This window comes from Perca fluviatilis, chromosome 23, assembly GCF_010015445.1.
Source record: "Perca fluviatilis chromosome 23, GENO_Pfluv_1.0, whole genome shotgun sequence".
In the NCBI taxonomy this organism is placed as follows: domain Eukaryota; kingdom Metazoa; phylum Chordata; class Actinopteri; order Perciformes; family Percidae; genus Perca; species Perca fluviatilis.
In genome coordinates, this window is record NC_053134.1 from 16,528,529 (window position 1) to 16,551,981 (window position 23,453).

Below are 23,453 nucleotides of genomic sequence, written 5' to 3' on the forward strand. Positions count from 1 at the left end.
CACTCAATCCCCCTTCCATGCTAGCACGAATGACAAAGGCTCTAAATGGATTAGTGTAGGTGATTATTGCCATTGTCACCAGTCAATAGCTTTTGTGTGTGTGTGTGTGTGTGTGTGTGTGTGTGTGTGTGTGTGTGTGTGTGTGTGTGTGTGTGTGTGTGATTGAGTGAGCAATTTAGTGTATTTAGCCATGTTAACACCTAATGAAAACAGCATCCTTGTAAGAGATTTGAAGGCGCCGTCCACACCTGGCAGAATGAGATGGTGTGAAAAATGGAGAGACTAGGAGCGAAGACAGAGGGGACGGGTCTCGGTGCAGTGTCATGGCTAAGGAGGAAGGGAGGGGGGGGAGCAAGGTGTGAGTGATTCACACTACAAACTGCATCAGCGATCCTCCCCGCAGAGAGCGACGGAAATTGCCCAGAATGAAGATGGACCGGGAGGAGGGATGAAGGGTAAGGTGGGTGATTGTGGCGTTAAGGGGGAAGGGTTGGGAGCTATACTCTGCACAATGCAGGGAATCTTGGCCACAGATCAGTCAGCCTGGAGGACGGGTGTTGGACAGGACACGAGCGGGAGCGCAGGGAGATGGGTAAAAGATGCAGGCAGGGAGAGAGACTGGGAAAAAGAGACAGATGGATGAAGGTGTGACGGAGGCAGCAGGATATCGACAGGGGAGGAATTGTGTTTCAGGAGCTTACTGCCAGAAATATGTTTCCATCATGCAGATAGGTGGAGAGAAAAAGTGAGAGCGAGAAGCAACAACATGGAGCTATGTATTGCAGGAATGGCAGAGGGTTAGGAAAGGGTTAGAGAGTGAATTATAAATAGTAAGACCCCTGAGGTGATGATTTCCAATGGGTTTTAGTGCACAGCATTTTGTGCAAAACAGAGAGGTGGTGTGTGACTTTATCTGTGTTGAGGTCAACTAAAGTGCCTCTGAACATGATGGTCAAATAAAAGAGAAACAAGCACAGCACGCTGTCTCTGGCATAGAGTGCAGTTATCCAAAGTAAATCATGTACTGTTTCCATGGAATGTGTGCTGAGATGCTGTTATGGTATTGAAAATCTCAAAGATGCAGCACACACTGGAGCCATACAGTATCTGGAAGTTTAAAAGCTATATCTCTGTCAGACACACACTTAGCAAACTCTATCTCACTTCATTTTCCGTGATTCAGAATGTTGTTTACTTAGCCGTTATTGCTTCCTTATGCAACTCTCGGAGGGAAGACTGCAGCAAGCATCACGGGGCACTACTGTGCTGAGGACTCCTTTTTTAGCATCAATTTTAAAGCCAGTGTTACCTATCTGTTTAATTAGCAAACATCATGCCAAGTTGAGAGATTTACAGAGGACTACAAGTCAAAGCCAAGTCCGTCGGGGTTACCAGGCATCACCACGGGCAAGATCAAAAACAACAAAAACGCAGCATTGGCCCGTTCCCTTTTTTCCAATGCAAAAATCTCCAGAGTGGGTAAACTGAGTACACAGGATTACAATATGTTCTTCCCACCCATTCTGATATTTAGGCAAGTAGTCATATTATGTTTCTACTGTAGAAAGCAGGACTATGACAAATAAGATTTATAAGTGTTTCCACTCATAGTTCTCGCACTACAAGGAAGATTATTCATACTTTAGTCTACCACACAACACAATGCTGTAGGTATGGGTCTTATATTGCAATTTAGTAGTATGTCATGATATACAGTTCTCTGTGTTCTGATTGAAACAGAATACGCTGCTGGGGTATTATTTTGTGAGTAATATGATCTGATTGCTGAAAAATTGTGAAACATGGAAAACCCTAACAAACTGGAGCTAGAGGACAGTTTGCCTCCACCAACACCTGCTTAACCAGTTTTATTAGATCAGGAACAGGGAAGGAGGGGGACAAAAGGAGATTAGACCTTTTATTTTTTTAACCAAATAACACCCCTGACCCATGGCAACTCTCTGCTAGCTAATATGGTCCACAAGCTAGCTAATATGATCCAACAAAGTAGCTAATATGAGCTATAAAATGGCTAATGCAACCCACAAGACAGTCAAGTGTGGATTTATATGATGGGAGGGATTAGCTAGTTGCCCAAAACACTTTGGTTTTGATAAATGAATGCATTTGATGTTGGCATATTTGGCATATATACCAATAACAGCAGAAACACACAATGAAATCAAAAAAAATTCCAAATTCTTATTCTCTTAAAATCTGCATTTATGTATTTCTTTTCTTTTTTTGCCACTTGGCAGCAGAGCAACAAGTACTAAAAACAAAATTGACGTATTCCTTCATACCATTAATATGGTGAATATGTTCGATATCAGTTGCATATGTACACATCAAAGAGACATGGAGCAACATCAGCTTTTGCTGGTCACTTGGCAAATGTAGTGTTTTGGTCTCCACTCTCAAGCAATCATAAGAGAAATCTCTGGCCCTGTAGCTGCTTAAATGCCCCACAATTTCCAAGTGTTGCATAGAGCTGAGTGAAATTACAGTGTCAGGTGATCATTCTCTGTGGGTTTATCACCACGAGCAACAAAATGTTTCTTTGGTAGCAAATTTCACATCTGGAAAAATGCTTGTTGCTTCTGGCCAACGTCATTGTTTTTTTATGAGTAAAGTTGGCTGGGGAATCTTTGTCAGCAGCCAATAACGTAACACCATTGGTGTGTAGCACTAAAATGTTATGGGTACATAAAAAAATCGGTAGCTCAGAAATGTCAGTGTCAAGGTCAGATATTCCATGTTTTGTATTTTGCTACCAGAGGTCACAGAGAATGATCCCATAAATTGGTTGAGTGCTTAGTTGGCTGCTGTAGTACATGAGCTCCTTCAAAACCATACACATTGAACTGTACAAAGTATTTGGAGCGTTTCATATTTTAATGAAGCACAAAGATGAGATGAATGTCGGTAAAAGCCATTATTTACTGTAATATTTTTTTTATCATCCAAGGGTTTAAATTGCTTCACATTCTTTGGAAATCATGCTTTGTTTTTTGTCTGTTGCTCATTTTAAAAGAGTATCATCTTTTCTAAATGTCATTATGGACCAAAACCTTTTAATATGAACTCATAACAGCTGAGAAAAGATAAAAAAAAAAAAATGCCTGGCTTATCCCGGAGAACGTCATCCTCAAAGGCAGTATGGGTTGTGAGGTTTGAGAAACCATGTGCAATTTAGCATGAGGACAATTTCATACAGTACTTCCGGCTATATTTCCCTCTGCCAGCCTGGAAAGGTTGGCTGAAAAGCTCTTGGCACATCCTGTTCTAATCTCATCTAATGTATTTACAGGCACAAATGGTTAGTGGGAAAACAATTCTGGCAAAGTTATGTCAGCCTCCTTTTTTTTCTATTTTTCAACTACATCATTGTGCATGTTTCTATGTTTCTCACTCTTACCTCTCCTTACATTTCTCAATCCTGCAGTCGCACAATTATCAGGTACACAAGCTCCTTTTAAAATGATGTGAATGCTTCGGTGGAGCCTAAACCTTCAGCAGGAGCTCCTTATTGAGGGCAGCATGCACAGATTCCCCTTTCCTTTGGCCTGTAGTTCCACTTCATGGACATCTATGCATACCTCCAAAAAATATGTCTTGAACAGTCTTCTTAAAAGGCAAAATACAGTATGAATAACCCAGTTAGTTCAAACAGCTTTTAAATTTAGCTGACATCTTTGGTAATTGCATTTCCCAGAGATCAATCAGGCAATCAAACCGCTCTGCCTATACCATACAATCTTTTTCTCAGTTTTGAAAAATATGAATTTGTGTCCGTGTATCTTTGCTTTGTTCAGTCACGGTGGTGGCAGTCATGCTTTCTGTGTTTAAATGGTTATAGTGATTCCAAAGTGTCATTTCTTGGTTGAAAGTTTCAAGTCTGTTTCACCTCTTGATGCTGGCAGTTTTTGGGGATTGTTACGTGTGTACAGCACGCTTCTCATCACACCCAACAACGGCCAGAATCGAGAGGTGAAGTATATAAATGTCACTGTAGCAAAAGGGGGAAGTTAAACTAATGGAAGTAAGCATAAACAAGATTTTCAGCTGACCTGAAGTTGCTCTTTATGGGTTTTCATTCCCTTTTTACAGCAATCGGTGTGTCATTCAGTGGTAAAATGGAGAAATGGATATTTATATTTTTAATTTTCTTTTATAAAATTATTGGGGGGGGAAAGGATATGATCTTCCAAATTTATATTAAAACCTAGAATTACAACAGCCTCTACTTTCAGGTCAGCAGTTTTCTTTTTATCATTTCCAAATAATTGTTCATGTCATTTTTTTAAATGCTGGTCTTTTTTTTGTTTGTTTTTTTGGTCACAGCAGCACAACAAAACATTATTTGAGGATCTGAAATGAAGCCTGACAACCAGTCTGAGTGTTGGGCTGTCTGGCCAGAGGGCCCCCAACACCCCGCTGAGCTCAGTGAACGGTCAATTGGACATAGTGCTCTCATGTCCTCACACATTGTACTCGCACTGAAACACAGACACAGGCAAGCACGATATAGAATGCTCACAGACCAGGCAGGGGAAAGATTGCTGTACAAAGTGTGTAGATGGAGGTAATGTTGGCAGCACAGTGTGTATACATAAAAGGTTTATTTCTAAAGTTCTCTTCATCTGTTTTTGAATAACAATTACCCACAGTGTATTCCTCAATGTTGAAAGCACATTTGCTTTTATTATATTCCTAATTTTGAATATCCCACTGGAAACCCATCGTGTACCAACAATACACACACAAACCTGGCTGGTTGCGGAAGCTTCCACTGCAGCTCCTCTCTCCTCCTACTCAAAGAGATGAGTCAACCTTTTGATTTTGGTCATTGTTCAGCAGTCTCAAAATACCTCATTGCTGATGGGATTTTATACTCAATACTAGTGTGTTTTATATATGATGTTTATGCAATCTTTTTTTTTTTTTTTTTGTCAATTCTACATAGAGTACAACCATCTTATTTGTATGAAATTTGCTTAACAAAGTCTGACTTGACTTGACTTGACAAGTGTATCCACTGCATGAAAAGTTGGGGACTGTCCTACCTTCATCCCACTGCTCCCCACCAGCAGGATTTCTGAGCTGTCAGAAGGATAACAACGTGAGGAAGGTCACGCTTTATAATGTTACCTGTCAGCCAGCCAATACAGCATCGCCCCAGAAGAAATTTAATTAGCTTGAAACCGCAGCAGGGGGAGAGGCGACATTAAAGGAATTGAACGATAACCAGCTTTTAATCCTGTCCTGGCGAGAGAATAGAAGAAAAGAGGAAAAATCGTTCTATCGAACAGTCGTGACTTTGATGGAGGTGGAATTCTTTTAAGGTGAAATGCGGCGTAATTAGTAATGCGCATGTGTTTACAAGATAAATAAACTACCGTCACTTGCTTTGATGTGTAATGGAAGCTTCCTTAGAAATCACAGGCTGGAAAAGACTGGGCTCACTGAGACAGCTATTTACACCATGTTCTATGGGAGCCCAGCTGAAAAAGCTTTTAGTGTTGTTTCCAGCATATTAGTATGCAATTCTATTCATGTTTGAATCACTTATGATTCAATCAGTGTAAAAGGAATCGTGTCAATGTACAATTTGAATAGAACTTAGTTTTTCATACTGAATAAAACCCACACTGAGATAATTTGTCTCGAAGCCTCCGAGCAAAGTTTCTCGATGTATGGCACTTTATTGCCGCATGCTGCTGTTGTAGTTAGTGATGTCACAGTGTACTGTCACAAGCTGGAGTATATAAATGTCACTGCAGCAAAAGGGAAAGTTAAACCAATGGAAGTAAGCATAAACAAGATTTTCAGCTGACCTTAAGTTGCTCTTTATGGGTTTTCATTCCCTTTTTACAGCAATCGGTGTGTCATTCATTGGTAAAGTGGAGAAATGTATATTTATATTTTTAATTTTCTTTTATAAAATGATTGGGGGGAAAAGGATATGATCTTCCAAATTATATTAAAGCCTAGGATTACATCAACCTCAGCAGTCTTCTTTTTATCGTTTCCAAATAATTGTTCAGTCATAATATTGACCTGGTATTGGTGTGGATCACGGATAGGCAACATTGATTATAGAGAGGGCCACAAAAATGTTATCAAAACAAACAAAACCTCCACATTCCTGAGTGATATACAATTATTTCAGTGCAATCACAAAACTCATTCAATAATGGTACAACTATTTTTGATCTTGTTATCAGGCACACTTAGCACGTAAGTTTGCCTTTGAATTCCGTAAAAAGTTAATCAGTTTCCCATCTTGCCTGGAAGACACGATACCTTGGTCCAGTTTTCTTTTTTGGCCACTTCTGTCTCTCTTTGCGCGGTGTCGATGAGGTTTGCCGGTCAAGACCTGACAAGGCCGCAGTTGCTTGGCAACAAACCTCTTGCCTTTCAAGGGAGCACCCTCTAATGGTGGACAGTATAATTACAGTCGGAATGTAATGGGCCGCCTGCCCCATACCTGTGAAACCAACAATTTGATATTTGGAAATTGATGCGCGGGCTGCACTGAGTGTGGATGAGGGCCGCATGCGGCCCGGGGCCCGCCAGTTGCCCATCCCTGGTCTGGATCTTCTGTCTTAAAGCTCCATAGACAGGACACTTGTGTAGCCCAGAGTAGTCTGCATTAAAAAAAAAAGTATAAAATAATTAATATTCACAAAATCATACAATTCCAGGTGTAATACTGTAAATAAACAATCTTTAAGTATCACATGTATGTGTTGAAAGAAAATGTTTTTTGTTGATAAGCTTGGCAAATAGCCAATAAATTCAAGTTTACTTTCACTGTAGCCATTAAAAATCTTTAGCCCATTTCCTGACCCATGACTGGTCACGCCAGTGAAGGTGAAAAGGCAAAGTGCCAGTCTTGGCTAAATCCTTGATGAGAGCAAAGTATTGCTATTGAAATGAGTGTGGATAAAAAAGTAAATGCCGTTCCATTCCAGTTTGTGCACTGAGGCCTGACGCCATTTTCCAAACTAATGTGCCAATTCATTGCACTGGTCAGTTTTTTGAGTTGGAGTCCTCTTAAGATGGCCCGGGACTTCAGAGGAGATGATCTTGGGGCCATCAAGGGATATTTCAGAGACAAGAGCCGAGCTATACCTTTGCTTTGCCAGAATACCTGCTGTCAAAAAGGTATATTGCAGTTCGTCCAAATGCAAATACCAATAAATCAGCCTCAGGTGTACTTTGTTTTTAGTACTAATTATCAAATGTTAGCATGTTAACACAGCAAACTAAAACAAGCTAAAAAAAGGTAAAAAAAAAACGTGAATCCACAATCGTACTGTCAGAGATAATTATTCTATCAATTAATTGAATTTGTCTCAAACGGAAACTACTAATGTCTCTATCCAGAGAAAGCTGGTCCCCCTATAGTGAGATATAATTTGCAATTATCATTGCTCATATCCCTTTTACATTTCTAGTTAACATGATATGGCAGCATGGTGGCCCGATGGTTAGCACTGTGGCCTCACAGCAAGAAGGTTCTGGGTTCTAATCCAGGTCGTTACGGGGCCTTTCTGTGTGGAGTTTGCATGTTCTCCCCATGTTTGCGTGGGTTTCCTCCGGGTGCTCCGGTTTCCCCCACCATCAAAAACATGTACTAGGTTCTCCAGTCAGTGCCCTTGAGTTGGTCCCTGGGCGCTGTGATTGGCTGCCCACTGCTCCCTTGAGGGATGGGTTAAATGCAGAGAATGAATTTCGCTACATTTATGTGACAATAAAGAACCTTTACCTCATTGGATGCAGTTTACTGACAGATCAGATTACATCATTTCTGATGTTCATATTTTCAAACCTTTCCTCTCACTGATCCCAGATTAGATTTTTAAGTAAAGCAGTTCATGGGGTGCCCCATTATCTTAACTGCTAGAGTGTGTCGCCCCTTTCTTGTTGATTTTGAGCTGTGCTGTCAAATAAAGGCAAAAAAGTATAGCAGTTCATGGGTTTATTAATTAAACTACAAGAGGAAGCAATACTGCTAATTTGAATACTACACAAACTACATCACACACCCAGCCTCTCTCTGTCTCTCCTCTTCTCTCTGCCTTTGAAATAGAACATACTTCCTTGTTTTAGCTTCTGTTATGTCTGTAGCCATTCAGGGCTCCTTTTCTATTAAAATATTCCCTCTGAAGCACTTAGCCTAATTAAAGATCATTTATTCCCAGAACTAATCAGTCCAAGTGTTTTTGTGTCTTCTAAAATAACATGAGAGAATGCTGTTGCTCTAAGTGAGGGTTCAACAGCCCACGCTGGTTACTAAATTTGACTCGCATGTTGCGTTTTGTGTGTGCGTGTTTGTGGGGTTGCTGTTATGCAAACCGTAGCATAATTTGATTAGTGGTTAGAATATTATTACTTAGCAAAAGAAGGCACATCATGGGATTCCTCTTGATCTATCATCATAAATGTTGTGTAAAAAGACATGGATTGTTTAGGTTGCATTCTGCTTTTGTCCCAATATGGAAGCAAGAAATAACTTAATGTAGTTAACTTCTGCTCATTGTTGATTAGATATATTCAGGATTTGGAGGCAAGCAAACAGATTTGAGAATTTAGGGTTTTAATCAGTGTTAACTCATCAATCAGGTCTTAATTGAGTAATTAAAAGCTGTGTAACTGTTGATGGAAATTAATATTTTTAAAAGAATGTAGTAAAGGATCCAAAAGAGTTGTTCACGACTTGATCCGCTAGTGATGGGTGAATGACACTAACCTAGTTACTGAAAAGGCAAGGGAAATTTATTTATAAAGCACAATTTCATTACCAAAGGCAACCCAGTATGCCTTACAGATTCCAGTAAACATAAATGTAAAAAAACAAACAAAACATGAGAAACAATCAAATGCACATAGAAGTAATCTGCTTTGTCTCAGGTCTAAACTCTTCTGGCAATTTGCTACCCAAACAGCACATTTCAGTAATTCAGCCTGCTAGAGATGAAAGCATTTAGAAAGTTTTGGGCTTTTCCGCCTTTAATTTTTGACAGGACAGCTAGGTGAGAAAGGGGGGAGAGAGAGAGGGGCAAGACATGCAGGAAATCATCACAGGTCAGATTCGATCCTGGACCTCTGCGTCGAGGCATAAACCTCTCAGTATATCTGCGCTTGCTCTACCCACTGAACCAACCCTAGATAATGTTTTGACAACAAGTGAATGGTCCTTATAATATTTTTTAAGTGGTAGAAGGCAAATTTGTTATTGATTTAATGACTACTGGGGTTAGAATCTAGGATGATAACAAAGATTTGTAGCTTGATTTGTGCTCTTCAAGGACAGATTATTAAAGTAAGCACAGACTTTAAGTCTTTCTTCATTGGCCCCAAAACAATGACTTCAGCATGTTAAGATTAAATAAGAATCCACCTCTGCAGAAAAAAACCACACATTGTTGAGAAATGCTCTGATATACAGCTGCTGATTTATACTAAATAGTCTCTTAAAAGTAGTAGTTGAACCAATTCAGGACTGTGTAAGAGAGACCAACCCAGATTACCTTATTTTTATTTATTTTTTAAAGTGGCTTGATTACTGCAGTTCTCAGGACTTTGGGGAAGACCGTGACAGCAGAACTGTTAAACTACCTGTGATGCATCTGTTACCAGGCAACTAAAAAGCTTCTTGTTTTATTTAACTCTGAGGGCAACGGATCAAGGCAACACGTGGAGGATTTGAGGTGTAAAACAATTTCTTCAAGAGTTGTAAGATTTATCAAAATCAGTCATCTTTACCAGATTAGTTCGAGATAGCTGATGTGTTATTTAAGTGAGGAAGCACTGATAGTTTGCCTAATCCTTTGAATTTATTCAGTGAAAAAAGGCATTGGTAAAAGATTTTCTCGTCACTAGTGATGGGAGGAAATGCATGCAACACACACAATTGTCTGGTGGGAAATAGTGTGCAAATGAAATTCACATTACTGTAGGTCGCTGAATTCATTTTTGAAATGGCAATTGGTATAATCTCTCAAGGGACTTGTTGTGAGTAGTGGGCCACGTTTACCCAGTTACCCTTTCACCCCAGTGTAGATTAAGGAATACATTTACCCACTATCAACCCATCAACTCCAGCCCATTTGTTCAACTCGGACAATATGGATTAAACTGTTTTTGTCTGCAGTTAATTTAAACTGGAATGTGGCCGGCTGTGAAAACTGCATTAGAAGACTGGCCAAAAGCTTTTCATGGAGAACACACATCCTCCCTCTAAGCTCATCCTTTAGTTTTATAAAATAGTCTCCTCTGGGCTCATTAAGAGAAAATCTGGCTTTTTCCAGCCTTATCCACTGTGATCTGAGCCAGAGAACTCAGTCATACAATTCAAAGTCGACCTTGATCTGCAGGCCTGCGCTGTACAAAACACATTTATGGAGTTTGTCTAAAGATTAAGTGTTTTGCAGTACACTGAAAGGCTTCAAATCTATTCAGTTATTTTCAAAACATTAATATTTCCAGAAAGCTAAGGTCACTACAGTGAAAAAAGTTAAGTAAAAATGTATTTATCAAGCACTTTTCACAGATAAAAAGCAGTGCTTCACAAGAACATGAAAAACGTAAAATAAAACATAATACAGTATAATTACATAATCCATAAAGTGCAGACACCTCAACCAAATGGCTGTCTTAAAAGGTAGGCTTTAGCTGATTCTCAAGTACACAGAAATGAGGCTTAAGGTTCTCTGTACAGAAAGCATTTAATGCATTTGTTACTGAAGACACAATATTGAGGCTGCTGCTCCTGCCATTATAAAAATGCAGTATTCACAGTGCAATCTTCATACTGTGAAGTATCAGCACTGCAGCACAACCCCAAACCCTGCTCTTCAGAGCTAAATTGACTCCAGCTGTCTCTCTCAGACCGACCTTGCGAAGGCGACTCTTCTCTTTAACCCAGAGCTGTGTAGCTAGCCCTGCACTGTCTCTTCCCCCACCTTGTCCCCATTGTTGCTGATCTGATCGTTCAGCCTATCAGAGGACTAATGACCCTGGCAATCGTTGCTGACCTGTCGGGGGAAGTGGAGCTGCCAAAGAGAAGGGAGAGTCCATTAAAAGATTAATGTAAGGAAGTGGACACTGTCCTCCTGGACCTGTGGAGCACTACAGCAGGAGTGGAGAATTAGATTTATTGTCGCCCTCCTCACATGCTGAATAGGCAGAGAAGGATGAGCGAGGTGAAACGGCTTGCTTTGTCAAGAACAGCTGACTGCATATGTTTGTTTTAGATTTAAATAAAAAAAGAATTATACTATGATGATACTGTATATAGCCTACTTACATTGTGATTGTCATTATAGTTTAGTGGGGTTAAAGATTTCATTGGGGTTTAAGTGAATGTTTCCATTTTGGCCTGGCATTACCCAGCAGAAACTTTACTTTGCAAAGTCAACACAGGGGTCTGACCATTTAACCCATTAACCCATGTTTTTAAGAAAACACACTGCACTATTTATCATTCAACAAGCAGCAATTATGCATTCTGTTACTTTGGCAACCGTTTTTAATATTGATTTGATCAAAGCGCAGAGTGGCATGGGCACTGCAACCTGCCTCCATTACTCATGCATATGGCATAATGTTGGCATTTGTGCAGGAAAAATAAGTTTCCTATTATATGCTTTTAGTAAAGATTTGCTGTCAAGCTTGAGGAGCCTTGTTTCCCTGGTTTCTTTAGTGAGGGCCTGAACTTTTGAAAAATGGAAGGAGATAAATTATTCTTCACTTTTGATTTTCAGGTTGGTGTCCTCTGTGTTGTTGACATCCATTCTTACGCTTGGGTTATATGAATGCAGATGGATCTGCATTTTGTTTGCTTATACTACAGGCAAAACCATGGGAAAACCTACCTGTTGTTGGAAAAAAAAAATGTATAGCCATCTGTTCATGCACACATGGGACTCACACATTTATAGACTCCAGTATTCCCTTACATGCTAAAAGCTATGTTTGGCATCCACAATTTCTCACTAAAATGGAAGGTAGGCATCCAGAATGAGGGTACTCCACTTCACATTCCACCTCCAGTTGATTATATCCAGGTTAAATGTTAATTGGACAAAATCCCAATCCCTTTTGTTTTAATGGCTGCACTTCTCATTTTCTCTCACTGCTGCAATCGTTGCACATAGTGTAGAGTGTTAGGAAAGATGGATGCGAATGATTTCGCAAACACAGCTTGGCTAACTCTGTGAAGAATCACTGTCCACATTTCTCATCGGATCATAATGGGCTTTCTTACCATTTGCAGTATTTGCACCATTAGCCAGTGATGACTTTGCATCTTACACTGACTGAGATGAACAAGGTTGTCAGATGTCAATTGACAATAACTAGCCCACTGAAGATATGTGTTAATGGCAGGACTGTTATATTACAATATCAGCAAATCTAATGAAACGCATGAACTCAGTGTTCAACACCTTGTCAGGTGGTGTCGACACATCTACTACACAACACAAGACCAGTGTGCAGCATTGCCGATTTTGTCAGCATTAAAACAATAATATGTTTTGATGCTAACTGCAGTATTAAACCTGCATTCACTGATTTTCTTTTGCCCACTTGGGAGCAGCGGAAACGAGCTGCAATAAATAAAACAATGACATATTATCACATTTTAAGTGGATATGGGGAACTTGCAAGCAAACGTTTTTTTAATTACACATCCAGCAGTTAGAAAGCAACATTTGCATTAATTTTGTGTGCCTGGCCACCTGGTGAATGAGTCTTATTTTCACTCTCCTTTTTAGCTCAGGTCTGGTCTTTATTAAGTCCTAAGAGAAATATCTGTCTCTTTAACTGCTAAATGCACCACCAGCTAGTCCCTAACTTCATGACTACGGCAGGATATGCCTACAATGACATGAAATAACAAAGACAAATTATATATCTAATTTAAAATTTTGCATTAACATTTTAATTTAGACAGTTCTCAGTATAGTAATTATCATTTACTTTACAAAACTGGAGAATCAGCATGTGGAAATTATCATTGCTACCCAAACAAAATCTGGATTAAAGTAAAACAGACTTCTCATTGTCATTTCTTGCAGTAGCTTGAGCACTTCAATTACAAAATGTGGTAGTAACCTCTCAGTAAATATAAATGTTTCATATTCGGTGAGTCAGGTGGAACGTAATTAGTCTTAACCCTTCCAGAGATCTAATTTGTATATATGTAAATTATTTATCAGTGTGATAATAACCATCGATGACACCATCACTAATTTGAGGTACTATATTACAAATTACAACTATAATTACAATACCACAACCACATGATATCTAGTTTCATATCACAGAAAGTGTGACCGGTTCAAACTGATTCAGAACAACACGTTGGTTACTTTCACTTTCTCTGGCCCTGGGGAGACAGCCTTCACGTAATATTCCAATGCAGACAGAGGGTTCATCTCATTACACAAAAATTAAAATCACCAGCACAAATGTCACTTTCTTTTGTCTTTCCTATCGGACATGCTAATAGATTGCACAGCCATTACCTTTAGGGATAAAGTCAGTGTGGAAGCCAAAATGAATTGGGTTGTGTGTGATATTTGCACACAAAATATTTATTTTTTACCGACTACTGTAGGTCAGAGTAGACTGTTGCGTAAGGCTTCAAGCTCCTTTTCTTATATTCCCCAGTGCTGTTCACAGCCACAATGGACAGCGACAGCAGGAAAGAATGTTGGACATAATGTAATTTGATCTATAAATAATCTCAATATTGTCCAACCCTTAGTATTTCGGGTCCCAGTGACCGGAAGGACCACACTAGGATTATGTACTTCCCTTTACTTTGTTGAGAATTGCTCTCTAAACCCTGTTTCTTGTAAAGTAAGTAAGTAAAGTGTATTTCTAGAACACATTTAAACACAGTTTAAGCTGACCAAAATGCTGTACAAACAAGAAAAGTTGTAATATTGTAAAATTAAGGAGCAAATTAACAAAAAAAGTATTATTTTTTAGTAGTTGTCCTTGTGAGTGCCGGGGACCCGAAGGACAACACAAGGGTTAACTCAAGATTTGGATTAACATTTGGAAGCTCTTTAGCTATTCATAACTAGGTAATACTCCACACAACATTCTGTTTCTTCAGTATCCAAGTATCAAAAACAAAAAAAACAACAGTTATGGACAAGCAGTGGTTATATTGGATTAAGTCTCTGTGGTTTTGATTATTTCTGCTGTAAGACATTGTAATAACCACATTATGTCGGCTTTTTGTGCACTTCAAAGCTAAGTTTAAAGGGTCACTCCAGTGATTTAGCATTGCACTCTCATTGAGTTGAAGGACTCACAAGATTGAAAATGAATAGTCAAAATGAAAGCAGCAGAGGCCGAGATATTAAAGGGTAATGTTTTTTTTTCAACCTGGACCTCATTTCCCCATGCATTTGTGTCTAATAGAAGGATCAAAACCTGTGACCAAAAATCTTTGAAATCTGTCCAGTATTGAGCGAGAATGCAATGACGGGCCGGCGCAAACAGAGCTGCAATCTAACTTTAATAGGGCAATTGTGCACCCTTGATTTTTGTCCACTAAAAGTGATTGTTTTTGCCACTGAAAGGCTCAGATTGTTATTAAGTGTCTGACAACAACATCGATCTCACCACAGATATCTGGCAGCAACAGGTCCCACTCCTGACAACATTCTTTGGGCATGTAGGGACACCGCACCCATGGGAGCACCACCAATATCTCGAGCCTCGCAGCCTTCCAGCAGCTGCTTCATCCTCCTCCGCCCACTGCCTCTTTCTCTCTCTCTCTCTCTTTCTCTCTCTCTTCTACCTCTCTCTCTCCTCCCTCTCAAATAAATACAGGTGGTCATCGAACTATAATGACCTCATCCACATTGTTGTAATCATTAAAATATTGAGCCACGGCACTGACAATCTTTTAGATAACAGGAGCCTATAATTTCTGTAGCCTACTTCGAAACAACAGACTCCCCGGAACTTCCCGACACGCGTTCCACTCTCCACACCGCTGTGGACCACTGAGCTCCGCGGGGCTCTGCGGGCCGCTGCCCGTCCAGTAACCCAGAAACGATGACTTTGCGCCGGCCTATAGAGCCCCGCGGGCTGCCTGCCGCGGAGCCCCACCGAGCCCTGTCGTTTTTTGACTTAAAGCATTCTTAAATGTTATGGTAACATTTGAAAATTGAATAAGAAGAAGAAATAAAAGTTGGACAGAGGGAGAAAAAGTTGGGTTCAAGGGCACAGAGAGGGAAAAAGAGTAGGTAAGAAGCAGAGGAAAAAAAGGCGAAACGTCAAGGATTCAGTGGTTCTGGAGTATAGTCAAAAACACTAAAAACTTTATGCTTTAACAGGATTGTTAGGCAAGATACCTCAAGCCTCACTGGCTCATGTTGCTTAGAGCATAATGATTGGTTGGTGGGGTATTTTTATATGCAGCATGGGTAATTAAATCGGTGGATACTGTTCCGGAATTGATATGAGCCCAGTGATACAAAGCATTACCACTAAACCACTCTTGGTACTGTATGTGTCTCCATATGAGTGTGTTGGGGACAAAGTGAGTGTCAGCGAGAGACAGGGTGAGAAAAGGGAACATGAGAGGCAGGGAGCGAGAGACATAGTGGGCAGCACAAATTGCAAGCAAAATTTGTATTATGACAGATGAGATGGGTTATTGGAATCCAGGCAAGGCTCTTGACTGTAGATGCCATTAGAGGACACGGCTGCTTTAAATCTGGGTCACCTATCGACTTAACCTCACATTGGGCATCAGCAGAGTCTCATTGCCGTGTAATTATGCCTGGAATAAATAGGGCATTTGGCTTGTGACACTGCACCACACGTCTGGTATAATGGACAATGTGGAATTCATTTGTTCTCTTCTGTTCTTTCCTAATCCCTCCTCTCAACCTCTATTAACTCTCTACATTTTTCATTTCTTCCTCTGAGCCCCCTTCTACCCTTTGGTTTTCAAGCCATCATTGTTTCTGTCTTTTTTTTTGTGTGCCCCGCTTTATCTTATTCCCTGCTGTCCTTGTGCAGAAGAAAGGGGGTTGATCATACAAGCCTCGAAAGGAATGCACCGTTAAGAAAGATTTGTTAGCAAAGCACGGTTTGGGCTGTAATGCAGGGAGAGATGAAATTAAAGACAATCCCCACTATGTGAATTCAACCACCGCAGCCCAATTATGGAGCCTAAAAATTCTCTCCACACTGAAACCCAAAGCCTCCTATCATCTAGCCTACTGTTGTCGGAAGTATTGAAGATATATTTGGGTGGCCATTTGGCTCCATAATGCCTTTTCAAACCAGATCTGAGTGCAGCACATTACCGCCTGCAGAAACAATGCTTCTGGCGCTTTGGCCACACAGCAGCTCAAAAAAGCTTCCCCTAAGCTACTAGCAGAGTGTGCCCATACTCATGTGTGTGACTATCTTCCTTTGTGTGTCTTGCTGTGAGGTGATCAGCTCAGTAATTGGTCCTAGAGGCTTTTACCTGGCGGCGTTGACTTGCCATGGCACTGACTTTTTTCTTTTTCCTTCAACTCCAAATTGCATCATTGGCAATTTAGATTTTAACAATACTCAAGAAAGGGAAAGGAAAATAAAGGGATTACATTTTTTATGTCATCAAACAGCAAACTTTTGTTAGTAGAATTATGCAAGATATTTTCATGCACATCACAAAGAGAACAGACGCTCATTCCTTTGCCTTCATTAGAATGAATTCTGTACAACTTGGCTTTTATTAAAAACAACAGGGGTTCCAGTCCCCGCTTCTGCCTTCATTGTTTTTCATCTTTATTAATTAATTTGAAGAGGGCCTGATTAAAATAATGGAATTGTCGGGGAATACATTGTCTTCAGCTTGTGTGAATTCAGTGCAGCTGTTTGAACAGTACATACATAGGATATTCAATAATTAAATACTTTTGAGTCACTCAGAGAATGTCTTGTTCCAAAGCCCATGCATGTTTTTTTTAAACATTGTTCATTAGTTGAACTTTCCGAGAATACTTATTTGCAACTATAGATGAACAAAATCACTTTTTTTTCCTGAAACTACCTCTTGTGGTCATGAGAATGATGACGGCTCTGCTTTTTTTTCCAGAAGCAAAGGCAAATATAGGGTGGGTGGTTACGTTGCAAACACTTGGCCCAGACTGCAATATCTCAAAGTATTTGTTTGGTTTGCTATTACATTTTACACAGACCTTCATGGTTCCCAGAGGATGAATCCTAGTGACTTTGGTGAGCGCCTGACTTCTTCTAGCACCACCATGAGGTTGTCATTCATGGTTTTGAGAGAAAAGTCTCAATTGCCTTTGTCATGAAATTTGGCACAGACATTGTTGCCCCCCTTAAGATGAACTGTAACATCTTAGGTATTCTCTTCTATCTATCGCCATCATCACGCCAAAATGTTGATTTGTCCAATATGTTGGTGAATGACCAAATACCTGCTGAACTAAGACATTCCCATCAGCCTCAGCAGTACTAAGTTTTAAGTGCTTATTAGCAAATACTAACATGCTAAACTAAGATGGTGAACAAGGTGAGCATTATACAAAAATACTTTTTTGAAGGAAGGATTTGTTTGTATCAGGATCATTACCATCCAGAGTTATATTCCAGCACAACCCTCTCCTGCTCAGTGTGCCCAGTTTTTTGTCAGCTCTAAACAGGGTGTTCCGGTCTGCTCTTGTCTGTCCAACAGGCAGGCAGGCAGCTAAAAGCTTATTTTGAGTACAGAGAGTCAGAACACATGGAACCTGTGGTAGAAACTCTGAGTGCTCATCGCAGGCTGACAGCAGGCAGTCCCTCAAGCATTACCTTAGTTGGCCGTGACTGATTTCTCTGAGGCAGACAGAGCCACAGGAGGCTAAATGTTCTGCTTTGGCTCGTCCGTTTTGATTTGCTCTAGATGTACGGCTGACATTTTGTCTTTTGGATGTGCTTTCTTTGAATTCCCACCGTTAGCTGCAGTTGTTTACACTCCATAATCACCACTAAAGGACAGTGGGATATAACTAGGAAATCATATTTAGATGTGTGCTTTTAGATGACCTTTCTCTTGGCTTTTCATTGTAAGTACATTGCGTGTTTTCTAGCTTGTAAGCAGGGATAATACAGCTTGACGATGCTGTAACCTGCATTTATTTAATCAAAACTTAATATAAATAAAATGCTTTTTTTTGTAAGTCCCAAGTCTCTGATGCCTTTGCACTCAAAGCACATGAAGTGTTTATCCGTGTGTACGCAGGTGTCACCTGTATAGCAGATGGTGGCTAGAGGGACAGAATGATTAATGCAGTGACCGGCTGCACAAATCAGCCTGCATGTAGGAAAAGTACTTAGAATATTTATCCAGTCAAAGCTGCAGATATTATTATTATTATTTTTTTTTTTCTATTTGCAGGTGATCTTTTATGCTGACAGTGGCATTAAGGGAATGTACGTACATGGCTCTTGTCATAGCTTTTATCCACACACCTTAAATGATTGTGAAGCATTTAATTTACTTTATTGTCAGTTTGAGCTATAGGTGGATGTTTACAGTGACAGGCTGCCAATAAAAGAATAGCCATTCATGCTCAGAGTAAGAATAGCTAGCGCTGGAGACCCTTATGGTAAATGTACACTGCAGTACAGTTGCCAAGGCGACGTTATCACCCATTATCCATCATTGGAAACAACAAATCCGGGCTCTATTTACTCTGTTTTCTCAGAAATGGAGGTGACAGAAAGTGTGATGGCGGAGAGAGTACATTATTGATCAACAAAAGACCCGACTTGTGCCCTTGTTCGTTCTCTGATGGCAATCCCACAGGCCTTCCATTGAGCCGAAGGGTGGGCTATCCTGTTAAGCGGTGGTTTATGGGACCTGTCATTGGGATGTGGAAGAGCATGTACTACAAAGAAGCCGAGCTACGAGACTCCCCAGGGAGGGAGGAGATGTGGCAGGTGGAAGTCAGAGGTTACAGGCTGTGAGTACAACAATCCAGGGCTAAGATTCCAGGGTGGACGAAAGAAAGTTGTGCTGTTTGTGGGAGGTGTAACAGTTGATAGATTTTTCCACGTACTAATGCTTTAAGCAAAGGATATAAATAAAAATGGTGTTAAAATCTCGTCTTGATCTCGTGAACCCAATCTTGTGTCTCGTCTCGTGAGCTGGGTGTCTTGTCGCACTCCTAGTGTCTGTGCCATAAGCCTTTCTTGTTGTCCAATAACACGGTGAGCCATGTTCTTATATTTCGGTGAACATGGGCAGTGTGGTTTCTTTTAAGCCAATCCTATCTGCCAAAAATACTCACCAGCACATTAAAAACTCATTAGTCCGCTGCAAATACAGTATTATCCTGTGTCTCTTTAATGTGTGCTAGACAAACTACAGTGCCCTGCTTTTTAGAATTTTTTTGTTTTTTTTAAGTTTTTAAAAGTGTTTACTTATCTTCAGTCGGAACAAATGAGCCACAGTGTCACAGGCAGGGTGGGGAAGTCGGAAGGTATTTGGAGAGGGATTGACACAATGTTGGCTTTGGTCTTTCCATGGAACCGAGAAGAAAAATATAGCATAACCTTTGCATTGTTGTTTAAAGTCGAAATTAAATCAAAATTGTAAGTCCTCCTAAATATATGTCGTAAAGGGAGAAATATCTTCAATCAGCATAAGTTTATAATCATCAAATAAATCTGCATTTGTAGCCTATACAGAGTTTTAACTTGTTCCAGTCAGGAGCACCCTACAACAGTTGATAGCACTTCTCCTAGCATCACCGGCCCTCAAATATGAGTTAAACACTGCCACGGGAAATACACATTCAAGATGCCTAAAGCTGGAATGATGTTTCCACTAATATGTCCAAAAAACATTTTATACTATTTTTATATATTTTTTTAAATAGGAAAGAGTGTGCACTATAGTGGCAGTAGAATTATAGTTTATGTTTCCTTAGTTACAGTAGCATTATAGTTTATGTTTCCTTACATAAAGAGTGAAACAAAGTAAAATTTCAGTTTCCCGCATTTAAACCCACAGACAGACCCCTCAAAATAAGAGCAGTGAGACACTCTTATTTGTGACTGTTACAAAGATGGCCTTCCTCTGTTAGAAAAGATATATGAGATGGAAGATACAAAGCCAAGGCTCTTAATAAAAATCATCCATTTTTGTCAGAGCTGGCCAGCGGAAAATTTGCAGCAGCATCAATAGACAGCATTTTCAGATTGTGTGATTAGTGTAATGTCACCTGTTTCCTGGTGGTACCAATAAAGCACGTAGTTTTATCATGGGGACGTCATATGCCATCTTATCTTGTCTCCGTTGTGTGAAAGTGGGTATTCAGCATGACTGACATGACTGGCTGCTGCAGTTTCTCTCCTGTCGCTTGGTTACCCCCCACTTGTCAGCCAGCTCCCATCATGCCACATGCATCTACAGCTGTGTAAGCTGTGGGCAACGTACACCTTGTCACCAGCAAGAGCATGATAATATGCCCATGAGTTAAAAGCGCAGGCTGTCGCGTCCTAAACAACGCACCTCTTCTCACACGTAGAAGCACAGGCACACTTTTCTTTTTCTTTACGCCTGTCAGATCACATATCTATTCAGCACCAACTACACTGTTAAAGACGGTCTCACTGTCTGACCACTCCTTGACTCTAAATGCCACATAATCCAATCACTGCACAGGTTGTGGTGTGAAATGAGAGGCAGCACACACACACTAATATGATCTTTTACAGTCTGTTGGAGGGAAGAAATACGGAGCAAGAGGATGGCTTACCTTGATAAGCAGAGGAACCTCTCTTGTTTTTACACAATTCAACTATGGATACACACTACGAAGATGTATCTTCTCCCACCAGCCACATGTTTTTCAAAGGACCCCTTTCTCCTTTCTTCTCCTCCCCACTCCATCTCCTGCTTCCTCCATCAGTGTCACCAATTGCTTTTTTCCAGCATGCTTTTAAATTAGTCTGTCTCCCCATCTTCGCCTCTCATGTTATTTTCATAGAAGGCAATCCAAAGTGGATTGCATGTTAATTCAAATATGGCATCACTGTCTCTCACAAGAGATGGTGGACAGAAAGCAATTGGAGCCAAGGAACAGGGTAGACATGTCTCGCAGACGAGCCCCAAATGTGTCTCCTGCTGGGCAGAGTGACAGAAAATGCAAATAATTTCCGAGTCTCACTTAGCCGGTGTCTAGACGCTGCACTCTTGACTTTTAAGCTACAGCAAACTTTTTTTATAACAATATATTTGTGCATAGTAGTTATTTCAAAACCCTCTCATTTTATTTATAGGTCACTAACTTCACAAAGGGTTTTGTTTATTATGCATCAGAGAAAGTTACAAAAAAAACTATGATTAAAGTTGTACTTAATTTGGAAGAAGGAATATACACACATAGTGTACACACACTAAAGGAAAAAAAAACAAATCCTGGCCCTCAACTCTTGTAGCCATGCCATGAATGCACAAGCAGCAAGGCTGTTCCTTGGTTACAGCCATGTTGATGAACATCTACATCCAATATGTTGCTCCATTGATTCTTCATTATTCCAATTCCCTTGACTATTTCAATGTGGCATGGCAGCAAGATGTACACAATTAATTTGTGCTTTCTATTAAAATCGAGTCATTAAAAGCATGCTGCACAACAATTTATAATCAAAATATCAGCACCAGCGAGAGGTGAGTCTCATTAGTATTGGTGCCATGTGCTGTTTATTTCCTTGACTAATTTAAACAGCCAGTTTTAGCTGTTGCTGTGATGAGTTATGTACTGCACATATGTGTACATACTGTACATTCATTTGTCCTAAAAGGTACGGACCTCTCCAGTCATCTCTCCGTCAGCTCTGCAAAGACTTTTTTTTTTCATTTAACAAATATTAGTTGTGCTTTATGTGGTTGAAGTTGAACGATGATGGCATGTGGCTTTTAGTTGCTTATCAGGATTTGAAAATCATCTCACCAGACTCCTGCTTAGCATGGCCGGTCAACGTTTTCATATGTGTAAACATCAGAGTAAACACCAAGGAAAAGGTGAAGATGGCTGTCAGCTACGACCTATGGCTACGATCCTAACTACGTGAGTGCCGGTGCCATTTAACCGAGTGACTCTTTTTCTGTTTGCCGATCTGGTGGCCACATTCTACTTTATGATGAATAATGCACACGTTTAGGGAGCTGATGGGATAACATTTCACTAGAATTGTACCTCGTACATTTTCATGTGACAAATAAAAATGGATTGATTTGACATTGATAATTAGCTCTGGCATGATAAAACTGTGATTATCAGTGCCATTGACAGGTGAAGTCAAATGCACAGTAATGTTCCAGCCGGCTGATGTTCCCCCTTGGCACTGAATTGCTAAAGTATCGGTCTTTTGTCGGTATCGGTGTTAAATGTACAGTGTCTCAGACATAGATCCATGCAGCGATAATGAGACACAATTGATTAGCTTTGCTTCTCAAACAAGCCCTTCACGAGGAAATTGAAATAACGTGATTAATGGTGTTTTGAGATTGGGATCTAGTGGTATTCACATAATCATCAGGGGAGCATTTGCTATTTCCATTGCTGTGTTGTCTATGTGAAGGGCAGCCCTACACTTACGTCAGCCCGTCTGTCTGATTGTGTTGCATTGTCTTAAACTCTTGATTACTTAAATGCGTTAAAATTATTGGACCGATAATGTAGAGAGTTGTAATTCTGCATCAAAGTGAAAATGTCTTGGGGAAAAACATTAAGAATAACAATAATACACAGAGGACACAGAGGGGGAGCTTTACAGTTTTACAAAACTAGCAATTACACATCTTTCTGCTAATGCCATTAGATAAACTAATCAAATTTGTCTGTAAAGTTTTTAAAAACCCTGAATACTTTGTTTCAACGTACTTCTTTATAACATTAAAAATGCATGACTAATAAGCAATATTACTAAGTATTACTAGTATAACCTAATGTCTTCGATCACATTTGATTGACCGTGGCCTGGCACCAACAGTATTACTTAATTCTGATGGGTGAGAAGACTAAAGACAAAAACACAAATAAGGAAATATAACTTAAAATAGGTTTTCATTGCTCAAAGTAAGAAACTCTCAATGAAAATAGGCTTTTAAAACCTTTCATGCTGTCTCAAGGATATCATTCTCGGAATAAGTAAAAAACATTCTCATGTTGTACTACATTTGCTAGTGAATTGCACATTAACAAAGAAAATGGCCAAAGTTGTAAAAAACTGTAATCCTCCATTTCCTAATGGACCTTAAAACTGTTCCTAATTGAATGTAGTAGATTGAAAGTGGGATTTGTAATTGTCGAGGCTGGATGAGATGAATTGACATACACATCTTGGATGGTTAGACAAAGTTAAACATTGACTGCGGCTGAATAGTGATTTCAGTA

The 23,453-nt window shown here is 39.9% G+C and overlaps 1 long non-coding RNA gene across 2 annotated transcripts in view; it reads left to right on the forward strand.

The window, feature by feature from the left end:
- The window catches only part of LOC120553146, a 283,955-nt gene that overhangs the window by 51,322 nt on the left and 209,180 nt on the right, over positions 1 to 23,453 (forward strand). The window lies entirely within an intron of this gene.